Genomic DNA, 15028 nt, shown 5'->3' on the forward strand with positions numbered 1-15028 from the left:
TTCTGGAGGAAGAAATGATGACCCAGAGGTCCGAACCAGTAGTCATTAAGGAGCTATCAAATAGCTCAGAAACGTCACTTCCAGAAGTGAGACCAACTGACATACCCGCTGAAATACCAATACCTGAGAAACCTTGACGCAGTGGGAGGACTATCAAACCACCCACCAAGCTAACTCTTCTAACCGAAGAGGAAATAGTGGAAGAGTTCCTCATGGTATCGGTTGAATCGGATGATGATCCGATGGCATACTCTGAGGCTCTAAAGGATGTTGATGCCACTAGGTGGCTGGAGGCAATGCGCTCTGAGATCAATTCGATGCATTCCAACAAGTTCTGGACTCTAGTTGATCCACCACATGGCGTCAAGCAGATTGGGTGTAAATGGATCTTCAAGAGGAAGAAGGGCGCAGATGGAAAGGTTGAGAGATTCAAAGCGAGACTGGTGGCAAAGGGCTATACCCAGAAAGAGGGTATAGACTATGAGAAAACCTTTTCACCAGTGGCGATGATGAAATCCATCAGGATTTTATTGGCTATCGCCGCACACTTGGATTATGAAATCTGGCAGATGGATGTGCAGACTGCATTCCTGAATGGGTTCCTAGAAGAGGAAATCTACATGGAACAGCCAGAGGGGTTCTCTTCCTTGGAGGAAGAAAGAAAGGTGTGCAAATTGCAGAGGTCCATTTATGGACTGAAGCAGGCTTCCAAGAGCTGGAACATCAAGTTTGATCAATCAATCAAATCGTTTGGTTTTGATCAAAACATGGATGAACCTTGCGTTTACAAGAAGATCAGTGGGAGGGCAGTATGTTTTCTTATTTTATACGTAGATGATATATTATTGATTGGTAACGATGTAGGTTTTCTTTCATCAGTAAAACAGTGGTTATCCACAACATTTTCAATGAAAGACCTTGGTGAAGCTAGCTATATCCTTGGGATCAAACTCGTAAGAGATCGCCAAAAAAGGATAATAGGCTTGTCACAGGCTACCTATATAGACAAAGTCCTAGCCAGATTTAGTATGGAGGACTCCAAGAGGGGAAGTATTCTCTTCAGGCATGGAGTCAGTCTTTCCAGATCTCAATGTCCTCAGTCTCAGACTGACATTGAAGAGATGAAGAGGATTCCCTATGCCACAGCAGTAGGGAGTCTTATCTACGCTATATTATGTATGAGGCCGGACATTTACTATGCAGTAGGTATGGTAAGTCGTTATCAATCTAACCCTGGATGCGAGCATTGGAGTGTTGTCAAGAATATCCTTAAGTACCTGAGAAGGACTAAGGAATATTTCTTGGTTTTTTTATCTGATCAGTTGTAAGTGTTGGGATACACAGATTCGGACTTCCAAACTGATAAGGATGACAGAAAATCCACGTCTAGGATGGTATATCTAATGGGTGGTGGTGCCATTGTGTGGAGGAGTGCGAAACAAAAGTCTACAGCCGATTCTACTATCGAAGCAGAATACCTTGCAACTTGTGATGCAACAAAGGAAGGTGTTTGGATGAGGAAATTCCTATCAGATTTGGAGGTAGTCCCTAATCTTGTCAAGGGCCCTATTCCTCTGTTATGTGACAACAGAGGGGCCATTGCACAAGCTAAGGAGCCTAGGGCTCATCAGAGGAACAAGCACGTGCAGCGGAAGTATCACCTCATTAGAGAGATTATCTAGCAGGGCGACGTGAGTATCTCCAAAGTGGACATAACTGAAAATGTGCCTGATGCCATGACAAAGGGTTTGTCACAAGGAGTGTTTGAGAAACACATGGAGGGCATGGGTTTAAAATGTATGGGGAATTGGCTTTGATGTACAAGTGGGAGATTGTTGGACAAGTGTGTGTCCATCAAACCCGGTTCGGTCCGGTTCAACGCGGTTCACCTTTGTATTGAACATTTATACATTTTAGTTTGATATTGTCACATGCGATATAAACTTTTTGAGCATTATGTGTCCTTAAGTTTTACTTAAAATGGTAGTCATGACTAGGGTTTGGGCTGGGCACCCTTATCATATGGTCGTCGCATTGGGTATGCCTAGACATGTGATGTTAGGGTACGAATGCGAGTGCTCACATATTTGATGTGTGCATTGGTGAAGAATCTACTTTGACAATTCCCTCATGTATTACTGCCAGATGTAGGAAGGGATAGACATGTGTCACCTACACCCTGTGCCTGAGGGAACCCTGTCACTGCAAAGGGTGATCGTATTCTTTGGTTCATCAATGACTAAGACTCAAGAGAGTCAAAGCCGATGTTCTGGGAATGCGTGAACACTTTGTGAGTGAAGGAGTTATCCAACACGGTCACCATTGCCCGATTGGGGAACACCGAGATAGAGACTGTCTGTGCATGGTCGAATCAGAATCTGGATCCAGTGCCGTTTTGGAAATGGTTTTGCAAAAATCTATTTTACATAAAATGATACATTATTTATAATTATTTGAACAAAGTGTTTTATTAAGTTTTGCGGGACCCGATCAGATACATAGACGCTCATATATGGACATGTACTATGGATTGGGGTTTGGCAGTACATGTGTACATGCCCTAGATTCCATAATGATGGTGTTGATTAGTGGGGGGTTGTATATGATAATTGTTATCATATAGGGGGTTATTTGGAATTTGCTAATTTAATTGGCTCTTTATTTAATTAATGGATATGGTACTAATTGTAATTATCCATTAATAATTAAATAAAGAATCTAATTAAAACTTTCCCTATTAGATTCTGCTTTTTCACCTGTGTAGCACTTTGAGTTTGAATAGTACTGCCAAACAGAGAGAGAGAGAGAGTCAGACTCTCACTGGGGATTTATTAAATCCTACTGGGATTTAAATAATTCAAATTATTAAAAATAAAGGATCAAAAACGTAGAAGAGAAGAAGCTCTCCACGTTTTGGGCAGACACTCTCTCTCCTACGTTTTTAGTCTCTCTCTCTCTCTCTTGTGATCTCTCTTCTTCTTCTTGCTTCTCTCATTTGTGTTTGAGAGTTAGGGTTTGAGAAACCCTAGATCTGTGCTGAAGAGTTCGAGAGCATCTGGGATTGGCTTGAAGAACCTTGGTAGCACCATTGGAGGTTCAGATCTGTTTGCTTGGAGCGCTCATTAGAGGAAGAACCACTGTCTATTGGAGGAGCAACACTTGAGGCTCACCAGGTTAGTAGTTCTTTATTAATTCCTTCAGTTTATTGATTATTAATATTTATGAGATGCGAAAGAAACTCGAATCGATTAATTTTCGCTGCACATTCGAGTATGGGATGGATCCCTCTTGCCATGTGATGGACTAGAGATGAATTTCTCCGTCCCTATTGTTATAATTAATTTTATGGGATGCAATAGGGAAGGAGAAACCCTAACAGGGATGCACCAGGGTTCTCATGGGCGACCATGGGAAGCCCTAAATATTAAATGGGACACCCATGGGACACCATGGGATAACCCAGGGGGTGAAAAACCCTAATTGATTTATAATTAGTTTCCCTAGGGAGCCATGATTTGATCCCTGGACCGTTGTTTGACCAACACTTAAAGATATAGATGCAAATAAGTGGTTGGAAGCTATGCGCTCTGAAATCGATTCAATGCACTCAAACAATGTCTTGACTCTTGTTGATCCACCACAAGGCGTCAAGCCCATTGGATGCAAGTGGATCTTCAAGAGAAAAAAAGGCAATGATGGGAATGTTGAAAGATTCAAGGCAAGATTGGTAGCTAAATGATATAACCAACAAGAGGATGTGGATTATGATGAAATCTTTTCTCCAGTACCGATGATGAAATCGATTAGGATTTTATTGGCCATCGCAGCACAATTTGATTATGAAATCTGGCAGATGGATGTATAAACTGCATTTTTGAGTGGATTTCTCGAGGAAGAAATCTATATGCATCAGCCAGAAGGGTTCTCTTTAAGTGTTGATGAGAACAAAGTGTGAAAATTGCAGAGATCTATTTATGGTCTCAGGTAGGCTTCCAGAAGTTGGAACATCCATTTTGATCATATAGTCAAAACGTTTAGCTTTGAACAAAACATGGATGAACCTTGCAATTACAAGTAACTTAGTGGGACTGTGGTTTGTTTCTTATTATTGTATGTGGATGACATACTACTTAAAAGAAATGATGTAGGTATGCTTTCATCTGTGAAGAAATGGTTGCCCTCCATATTCTCAATGAAAGACTTAGGCGAAGCCAGTTACATCCTTGGGGTTAAGCTTGTGAGAGATCGTAAGAGAAGGATGTTGGACTTATCACAATCCACATATATAGACAAAGTCTTGGTCAGGTTTAATATGGAGAACTCCAAGAAAGGAAATGTTCCTTCTAGACATGGATTAAGCTTCTCCAAATCCCAATGCCCTCAATCTCGAAAGGACATTGAGGAGATGAAGAAAATTCTCTATGCTTCGACAGTGGGAAGTCTCATGTATGCCATGTTGTGTACAATGCTAGACATTTGCTATTCTATAGGGATTGTGAGCCGGTATCAGTCCAAACCTAGATGTGAGCATTGGAATGCTGTCAAGAATATGCTCAAGTATTTAAAAAATACTAAGGATCATTTCTTGGTTTATGGGTTAACAGTTGTCAGTCATGGGGTATACAGATTTCGATTTTTAGATCGACAAAGAAGATAGAAAATCCAAGTCAGGGATGATTTGCATGATGGGTGGTGGAGGTGTTATTTGGAGGAGTGCAAAACTAAAATCTACGGTCGATTCTACCACTGAGGTTGAGTACATTGCAACCAGTGATGCAGTCATAGAAGCAGTTTGGTTGAAGAAATTCTTGAGCGATCTCCATGTTGTACCCGAGCTTATCAAAGATCCAATTCCATTGTATTATAACAACAAAGGGGCAATAGCTCAAGCTAAGGAGCCTAGGGCTCATCAGAGGAACAAGCATGTGCAGCGAAAGTATCACCTGATTAGGGAGATCATCTGACAAGGTGATGTAGCTGTCATGAAGGTTGACTCAACAGACAATGTGTCGGATCCCATGATTAAAGGCTTAGCACCAGTTGTGTTTTTGAAACATGTAGCTTCTATGGGTGTAAGGCATATAGGAGATTGACCTTGATGTAAAAGTGGGAGATTCTTGGATATGTATCCATCAAACCCGGTTTAATTAAGGGTTTTTTTCATGTACCTACCCTGAGGTATCACGTAATTATAAAAACACCCCTCAGTTTGGGAAAATTCTGTGTACCCCCCTGAGGTTTTTAAGAGTTAACACATGCCCCCATTCCGTTAGAGTAAGACTAATAATGTTAAAAACAAGGGGTGAATTGACAAAAGTACCCTCATCCTCCCCAAATCGTTCAGGGTTTTTAAAAAAAAAATCTTAAACTCATCTTCCTCGAATCGTTTCCCCAAAACATGCAACTTGATGAGCACATTTATGTGTGAAATTATTCTATTTAATTCTGCATTTTATCTACTTAAAATGGAGCTACCATGGGTACTTTCTATCTTTTTCAGGGTACAGGGGTATTTTTGGCATATGGGAAGAATTGGAGAAAAAGTGCATTTTTTAAGACTAAATTGAGAAAACCAGATTGGAGGAGTTCAATGCTACACAGGCACCAGTCTACCCATGGATCGACTCACATGCGATCAAGGGCGAGATGGGAAGAACCTTCACTAAAGACCCAAGGGCATAATCATAATTTCATAAAATTGAAAAATTTTCAGAAGATATTCGATATTGGGCTCATACCAACCGGAATATTAATTGGAGCAACTTTAATTCTCGGATTGGAGCTACCCAGGGATAGGAATGAGAGATATTCTCAAAAAGAGAATTTTGATCAAAATTGGTAATTTAGATTAAACTCTCTCTCTCCTCCCTAATACCTCTCTCTGATCGACTACGGTTGTATCTTTCTCTCCAAATTCAATTCTCTCTCCCTCTCCCTCTCAAATCCCTCTCGGGTCCCACCTTTTCTAGTTCCACTCCACTTCTCTCTCTCTCTTATATCTCTTCTACTCAAAATCACCCACGGACTCTCTAATCCTACCTCTTTCCTATCTCTACGTTTTTTTTATTACTAAATTCTTTTTCTAAAAGCTAACAATATATAAACCCACGGACAGATTTGAATTCCCAGTCTATTCTATTCCATAGCAGCAGCCGTACCCTCTTCTCTTCTTCTTCTCTCTAGTTTTCCACTTTCTTATTTTGTTACTTTTGTTTTGGATTTTGGTTCGGCAAGGGAAGGAGGATCACTGTTCCAGTAGTTTCATCACCATGGATTATCGTCGTCATTGCTGCCATTTGTCTCTTGGCACCATGATTGGCTAAGTTCCCTATGTTTTTAGGTGTAGATGAACTAATGGTGTTTGTTATATAAAATTCTGGTTTGTATGCTTAATTGCTTGATGTTGAGACCCCATCCTTGTTTGGATGATTTTAATTGATGTATTTAGTTGGAAAATTCTATTTCTGTGATTCATTATTTTTCATTCAAACAATGGTATTTTGTTCTATGTGGTTGTACCGATGATGAATTATAGCTGAACGGACTAAGCGTGCCAAGCCCTGTAAGCGAAGGACGATAGTGCTCGTCAAGATAGTCCATACCTAGGAGGAACCCTACATTATGTGGTATTATTAGACATGTGGTTATAATAAATCGAAGCATACAACCGAATTAAATAGCTACCCATTGGGGATTCGAACCCTAAAGATAGTCTTCTCCCGTATTTGCCCAGCGTTGTTAGTTTAGGTTTGTTTCTTTCGTTCTTAGTTTAGAATCAGATTTATTGCAATTTAATTATCAATAGTTTCATCTTATCATCTTAGTAATTTAGCCTTCCAATTCCCCGTAGAACGACCCCTTACTTGCTACTTGCTAGATTAATTTAGGATTTTATTTTTGACTGGTTAACGACACGATCAAATTTTGGCGCCGTTGCCAGGGAGCCGAAGCACGGTTGCTAAGATTGATTGAGTTGTTTTATGTTACTTTGTTTTAGTTTTAATTTCATAATTTTATTTTTATTTTTAATCTCTTTATTAGGATAATTTAGTATACCTAACATTCTCTTTATTTGTGCAGGAAGCCAGTAGATCGAGTAGGACAAGTTGTCCGTTTGGTTTACTTCTAATTCCTAAACTTTATGTAATTAGGGTTATTTTATGTAATTTTTTTGTTTTATTCCAGCATTAGATTGGGTGTTTAGGTTTAATTTTAATTCCCCCAACCCCTTAAGATCATATGTGTAACCGTTCATCGGGGGCAGCACGTGGACTTGCGCAACCGCCAACACCAGGTAAGTATTTTTGTTAGTTTTAAATTAGTCATTTTTTACTTTTTAATTCTGATTTTTATTTTTATTGAGTTTTTTTTTAATTTAGTTGTTACGTTTTAATTTCTGTTTAATTAGCACGTTCAACTGGTGGTGTGTTTCATGCATGGTCGGCGTTCTTTGCTCCCCAACCTAACTTCCCTTGACCTAGAAATAGAGCGATCTGTACCTAAGGATAAGGATAAGGATAATAATAATAACATGGGTGACGAAAACCAGCCAAGAAGGCCACTGAGTGAGCACTTCACTCCAACTGCCTATACCCCTACATCTTGTATTCAGTTGCCTGCCATTGAGGCCGCTCAATATGAGATCAAGTCCAGCATCATACAGATATTACCATCCTATTATGGACTTGCTAATGAGGAGTCTTACAAGCATCTTGATGAGTTCTTAGAGGTATGCTCTATAGTGAAAATCCAAAATCTTTCTCCAGATGCCTTAAAGTTGCTTCTGTTCCCATTTTCCTTAAAGGACAAAGCCAAACGCTGGCTTCATTCCCTAGATTCGGTTAGGATTTCTACATGGGCGGGGATGCAGCAGGATTTCTAAAAAAATTCTACCCCATTGGCCGGACTAATAGCCTTAGAAGAGCTATTACTAGTTTCTCCCAATTAGAGGGCGAACAATTTCATGAAGCATGGGAGAGACTCAAGGAATTACTTAAGAAGTGCCCCCACCACGCTGTCCCGAAATGGCAGTTAGTCCAGCGCTTTTATGATGGCCTCCGTGATCGATATAGGCAGATGGTGGACTCCTCTTGTGGTGGAACATTTATACACAAGAACGAGACGGAAGCATGGGATTTTTTTGAAACCCTTAGTGAGAATTCCCAACATCATGCTTCGGCCTCTTGGACTGAGATTCCACATATAGGGCAACCAAAGAAGGGTGGTCTCTATGAGATCAACCCAACTATGGAGATGATTGCTAAGGTTGATATGCTGTCTAAGAAATTGGATTATCTGATGACTGTAGGACAGCATTCTATGTCCCCTTTCCAAATGAGTTTCTCTCCACCCAATCAGACTGAAGTCTGTGCCCTGTGTGCTAGCCCTAGTCACTATGTGACGAACTGCCCTTCGACTACACAATACCCTGAGTTTGTTCAAGAACAGGTGCAAACGGTTCAAAGTTTCCCTATACCGGGTAATGATCTCTTTTTCATTACCTATAACCCGGGATGGCGGAACCACCCAAACTTTTCATGGAGAAACTCAGTAACTACTAACCCTCCAAACCCACCATATAGGCCACCATTTAATGTTCAAACCAATGCCTATATGGGTGGACAACCACCATATCCTCAACCCCAACAGAATCAATCCTTTGAGGAAAAGGTGCTAAAAGCATTAAGTGGACTCGAGCGGAACACACAACTGCCTCACTCACATACTCAGTCCATTAATAAGCTAGAGAATCAATTGGGTCAGCTAGCCGATGCTATGAGTAGGAGGGAGGCTGGTCAATTGCCAAGTCAATCAATAGGTAACCCAAATAGTCAAACGGGTCGAGGGAAAGAGCAAGTCCAGTCGATCATAGTCCTAAGGAGCGGCAAAAGGGTGGAAAAACCTGATACACCCTTAGCTACTAATGAGACGTTGCCTACTAGGTCTCAAAGCCAGGGAGAGGCTGAGTCAACCCTAGAGAATTCTAGTAGTGGTGTAGGCACACATGATTCCATTACTGAAACACCACTTGTGAAACCCACTCATCAGTTCCCAAGGAAGGGGTTGCACATTCCTATTGTGGAGGGACCATCACCTAATTTTTACATTCCAAAGGTCCCTTTTCCCCAAGCCCTTCAGACACCATCTTACCCCCTTCAGGGTAAGCAGGGTGAAAAGATGCAAGAGATGATTGATTTGTTCCAACAAGTTCGTATCAATCTCCCTCTCTTGGATGCTATCAAGCAAGTTCCTGCTTACGCTAAGTTTTTAAAAGAACTCTGCACCCAAAAGCGTAAGTTGAGAACTCAAATCCCTAAGACCGTCCATTTGACTGAACAGGTTAGTTCGATAATTTTCAACCACCTGCCCCCTAAGCTTAAGGACCCAGGTGTGCCTCTTATTTCTTGCATCATTGGAGATCTCTCCATAAGTAGGGCATTTCTTGATTTAGGGGCTAGTGTGAATACTTTGCCTAGTTCAATCTATGAAAGATTCGGTTTAGGAGATTTGAAATCCACTGAGGTCATCCTTCAGTTGGCTGATCGTTCAATCAAAACACCTCGTGGGTTGTTAGATGATGTTTTAGTGAAGGTGGAAGAATTGTACTTTCCTGTGGACTTCCTTGTCCTGGATATGGATACAGCCACCAAAGCCAAGCTTCCCCCTATCATTTTAGGGTGCCCCTTCTTAACTACCGCGAATGCTTGCATAAATTGTAGATCGGGTGCCATGGACATCTCTTTTGGGAATAAGAAGCTTAGGCTCAACATCTTCAATGCATCCTTCGGGTCCTTTAGAGAAGAAGAGTGCTTTGCGTTGGATTTATTAGATGAAGTTGTGGCTAATCACACTTCACACATGGTTATTGATGACCCTTTGCAGCACTATGGAGATGAGTCTTAGGCATACACTGAAGAGGTGTACACTTTGCTAGATTCCTCACCCTCTTTAGAACAGCCACCTTGGACAGTTAGGTTCGAGCCGCTTCCTCCTTTGGTTACATCTCCCCAACCTTCTTCTAAACCGACTCCTTGGTATGAATTGATCCTTGACCCTCCATGAGTCAGTCTGAGTCTGGCTGAAGACTCTAAACTTAGCGTTGTGGGAGGCAGCCCACTATTTTTTTTCTTTAGTACTTTTGTTTTTGTGTTTGTTTGTTTTTGTTTTTTTTTAGGTTGCTACTATTGATTGTTAGATGCACTATTCTACCGTATATTGCTGATTTCTAGTACACTCCTTCCCTTATCCCTGTTTTTATTCTTCTACATGCATTGAGGACACTGCATACTTTAAGTGTTGGGGGGTGTGAGACCGAATGGCAGATTTTTATTTTTTTGGCTTTTGGTAAGTTTTACATGTCTCTGTGTTACTTTGATGAGAAATACGGGAGAAAGAGACTTAGGAACCCTAATTTGATATAATGAAAACCCTGTTGAGAGGACAGCAGCTAGTATGTATCCTAAGGTGGGTTTTGACTCAGACAATAAGAGCCCCATCTTGTTGAAGGGATAGACTGTCACACCCGCAAACCACCCCCTGGGAGGATTCAGCTAGTGACCCGAATACCCGAAGTATTCGAAGATCTCCAGGATCCCAATGCAGTATATACACGTCACAAGCCCCGCACCAAATCAAGAACAAAAGTTTTTCATTGATCGGACTGCGCGGAAAGTACATTTCACAAGTTTATATTTATATATTAATTACATTCAGATCCCCTTTTTCCCTAATAACTTGGATTTACATAGTTTTGTCCATCGGACCAGAAATAAGTTATACTAAAATATTTACAAAGGAAGTACATCTACCAAAAAGTGTCGAGTTTTAACAAAAGGAAACAAATGAAAAGACTTTATCATCAGTCCCTGTTCTCCAAGTAATCCCCTCTGCCACCATCATATCCACCTGTAAAACCATCTAAAAGAAAATATTCCACAGGGGTGAGCTCCACCTAGCCCAGCAAGTAAAGGATAGACCACACACAAGCATTCACACATATAAGGCAAAAATCCTAAATGCACAGATTCAATTTTAAATCTAATTTCCACCTAACAAACAATGCCTAACTCTCTAAGCTTGGGCTACAGCAACACCTTAGGTAGCATCACCTCTGTTGGCGATGCCAAACCCGAGTTACGCTGGGAACTTCTCGGTCCTGGTCCTCAATCGGAGATTGCCGATCCTAGTACCTCTATTGGTAATGCCTGGTTTCCCAGTCCTCAATCGGATATCGCTGGTTCCAGTACCTCCATTGGTAACAGCTGGTTTACTCAGCAAACTCCTAAGATTTAGTCCTCTACCACAGTTTTGGTCCTCGATCAGAAATCGCCATTCCCAGTACCTCTATTGGTAACGCCTGATTTCCCTGTCCTCAATCGGAATCGTCAATCCCAGTACCTCCGTTGGTAACGTCTGGTTTCCCCAGGGAGGACTATCCAACATGTAGACCCTTGTTGGTAAGGGTTGTAGCACCAGGGAGTGACATTCCTAGTCATATGCAATTATGCCTTAGTTTCCAAAGGCTTGGAATGTCGTTATTCTATCTGAGATCGAAAGATTCGACACCCATAAGTCGTTACTCTGTCCGACGAAGGGACAAAATTCATCTTTTGCCTCAGCCTGAGCTGGGGGACGCCGTCCATTTTGCATAATTGCATTTATTGTTAACTTTTAATTTCAATACAATGTAGTCCTTTCAAGTACCCCCGTGTAGTGTAACATAGTTTAATTTAATTAAATAGTTTGTGCATCATTATTTAGCCATACATGTGGGAATAGGACATTCATGAAGGTAGAATATTCAAAAACAAGCATCTAGTAGATAGACCGGTTTATCTGGGTGAGGTGGGTGCCTAACACCTTCCCACTCTTGTAACCTGACAACTTACCCCGAATCTCTGACCAGACCAACCAAAGTCTCGTAGTTCTTCTAGGACTACACCAATGGGTCCTAGGCCCTAATCATAGGTGGTGACTCCATTTCATTTTATTATATGACCCCCATCCCCCGATAAATTAATACCATACTCCTGAGAAAACGCATTCCCTTCTCTCCCTCCCAAAACAAAAAAAAAAGAGGAGCAATTAAAAACCCTCTGTGTGCCGCTAAGCGCCAGGGGAATGGATCCTCACAGGGGGCATAGCCCCCAACAGAAAATTTTATGAAGAGTTAAAAGGTGGACCTAAAAACCAAAATCCCAAAAATATCCCCATTTTAGAAGAGCCAAAAATGCTCAGCATTCAGAAGCGACAACGGAGCCTGGGGTCAAGCTTCTGCGGCACCGGGGAAGCCACGACACCATGGTCCAATTTAAACTACAGGCTGCAGTGCCAACAACAGCACCGGAGAGCGCCAGGGACCCCTATAAATACGGTGTGAGGATCCGTTCCTGTGGGATTTGTGGGGGAGATGTTCGTCTCCCCTTTTTCCTTGAGGTTTTGATGGTTGGTCCGCGATGATGGTGGTGTCATCCGTGCTCCTCGATGGAAGGAAATGGGGTTCTAAGACATATTATCTAGGGATGGGGGTCATACAGTCATATGTAGTCGCCACCTAGGGTTAGGACCTAGGACCTAATTGGTGTAGCCCTGTGAAGGGCTACATGATTCCATTTGGTCTGGTCAGAGATTCAGGGTAAGTGGGAAAGTGTTAGGCACCCACCTCGTCCGATAAATCGGTCTTTCTACTAGATGCTTGTTTTCAAAGATTCCCCATTACAAAATGTCCTATACCAACATACATGGCTAAATAATGATGCACAAACTATTCAAAGAAAACTGAACTACATGCTAACCACTATGTACACTACGCATGGACACGTAAATCTCTATATTGTGCCAAAATCAAGGGATTACGATAGAAATATATACCTATATGCTAAACCAATGCGATTATGAATGATGTGAGACGAAAATCATCCCCTGGCTCAAGTGGAGACAAATGGCTCAAGTCGGATAGAGTAATGACTTGCAAATGTTGAATCCCGGAATCTCGGGCAGAGTAAGTGCACCACGAGTTCTTGAGATCAAAAAATTCTCAGATAGAACGACTACATCATAGAGAATTCTCGAATCTTCAATGAAATATTGTAGAAATAGGTTGGAAAGTTGGGTCTAGGTGATCCAGACTTTGAACAAATTAACAAGGCTCAAGGATTTGAAGTTGGGGGTGGGCGAACCCCGCAATGGGCAAAACAAGGATTTAGGAGGTGAAAAGGGAAAAATTGGACTGTGGGAGCATATTTCCTGAGATTCTCCTCCTCCCAAAAATGAGGTCTGCCGTGTCACGGTAGTGTGGTCCTAGGGCCCCGAGCCAACTGTGCCACAGTGGCTTGGGAGCAGGTCTAGCGTAGGTTAGGTTCATTTTGTCTTTTTAGGTGTTTTTGGGCTAGAAAAGGAGAGAAGTGTCCAAGGGGAGATGTTGTCAGCCATCCATGTCTAGTTTTCATCATTACCGGGGGTGGTGACAAAATTCAGCATTTACAGTTTGCCCCTCTTTGGTCGAGGCTTGTGCTAACAGCTAAAGGGCAAAGATAAAAGATCACTTGATTTTGTCACTAGGGGCATGTACTACCATCACTTTGCTGATAGGTGAGGGATTTGAAAGATAAAACCACTCTCTGGTAAATCAATCGGTAAATTAATAATGGATTATTTTTTTAGTAAAACCGACGGTAAAAAACAAATTTAGCAAAAACCTTTCATTTAATCATTATCAGAAAGTCTTGTTGTGATGACACAACATCACCAAACCGAAAGTGGGGGTAATGCGGTACCACTCAACCATTTCAATTACGTGAGGGTAATATAGTACCAATTGAATGTTTTCAATTATGTGAAGGTAATATGGTGTCACTCGACCGCTTTTAATTACATGAGAGTACTACGATACCGCCCAACCGAAAGTCTTAATCATGTGAGGATGAGACGGCATCACTTGATCGAAAGTCTTATTCATGTGAAGATAATGTGGTACCACTCGACCGGAAGTCTCAATCATGTGAGGGTAATGTAGTACCACTCGACCAAAAGTCTTAATCATGTGAGGATAATGTAGCACCACTCGACCGTTTTCAATCATGTGAGGGTAATACGGTACCACTAGACCAAAAGTCTTAATCATGTGAGGGTAATGTGGTACCACTCAACCGCTTTTAATCATGTAAAGGTAATGTGGTATCACTCGACTATTTTCAATTACGTGAGGATAATACGGTACCACTCGATCGAAAGTCTTATTCATGTGAGGGTAATGCGGTATTACTCGACCGTTTTTAACTATGTGAGGGTAATATGATACCACTTGATCGTTTTCAATTATGTGAGGGTAATGCGGTATCACTCTTCGTTTTCAATCACGTGAGGGTAATATGGTACGAGTCGACCGAAAGTCTTAATCATGTGAGGATGAGACGACATCACTCGATCGAAAGTCTTATTCATGTGAGGATGAGGCGATACCACTCGACCGAAAGTCTTATTCATGTGAGGGAAATGCGGTACCACTCGACCGCTTTCAATCACGTGAGGGTAATATGGTACCACTCAACCGAAAGTTTTAATCATGTGAGGATGAGACGGCATCACTCGACTGAAATTCTTAGATGACGACCTTTTGTATAAATATGTCAAGTTTTACAGGGCAGATGTAATCAGTAGTGATTACACTGAGCAAGACCTCCTTTTTTCAATTGCACTGCCAAACAATACTATGTTGCGCAAAAGTCATGACTCACGAGACTATACATGAAAGCTTCATCTCTTTTTCCAATTTTCTTCTTGTAGAGGTAGCAAGCCTCAAGAAACCCTCTGATCCTTTTCTCCAATCTTCTTGTTTGAAGCTCGAGAAAGGGGAAACCTCCAAGCAAAGGAATCTAGGGTGACAAGTGGGTTAAGACCACAACTAAAGTTTCTCTTGAAAATCCTTTTTTCCAGGGCCTTTTTTGTAAGATTCTTTTTCAAGGGTCTTTTGTAAAAAAAAAATTTCTAGGGACCTTTGTAAAAAAAATCTATTTCCAGGGTCTTTTTA

General features: G+C 41.3%; 1 non-coding gene across 1 annotated transcript; it reads right to left on the reverse strand.

Annotated features, from left to right (window-relative positions):
- Positions 1–7911: 7911 nt before the first annotated feature.
- LOC122646935 lies at positions 7912–8018 on the reverse strand. Its single transcript, XR_006330737.1, has one exon. It is a non-coding gene; the product is annotated as a small nucleolar RNA R71 (small nucleolar RNA).
- Between the last annotated feature and the right edge of the window lie 7010 nt (positions 8019–15028).

The sequence above is a fragment of the Telopea speciosissima genome, chromosome 11 (genome assembly GCF_018873765.1).
Source record: "Telopea speciosissima isolate NSW1024214 ecotype Mountain lineage chromosome 11, Tspe_v1, whole genome shotgun sequence".
Classification (NCBI taxonomy): Eukaryota; Viridiplantae; Streptophyta; class Magnoliopsida; order Proteales; family Proteaceae; genus Telopea; species Telopea speciosissima.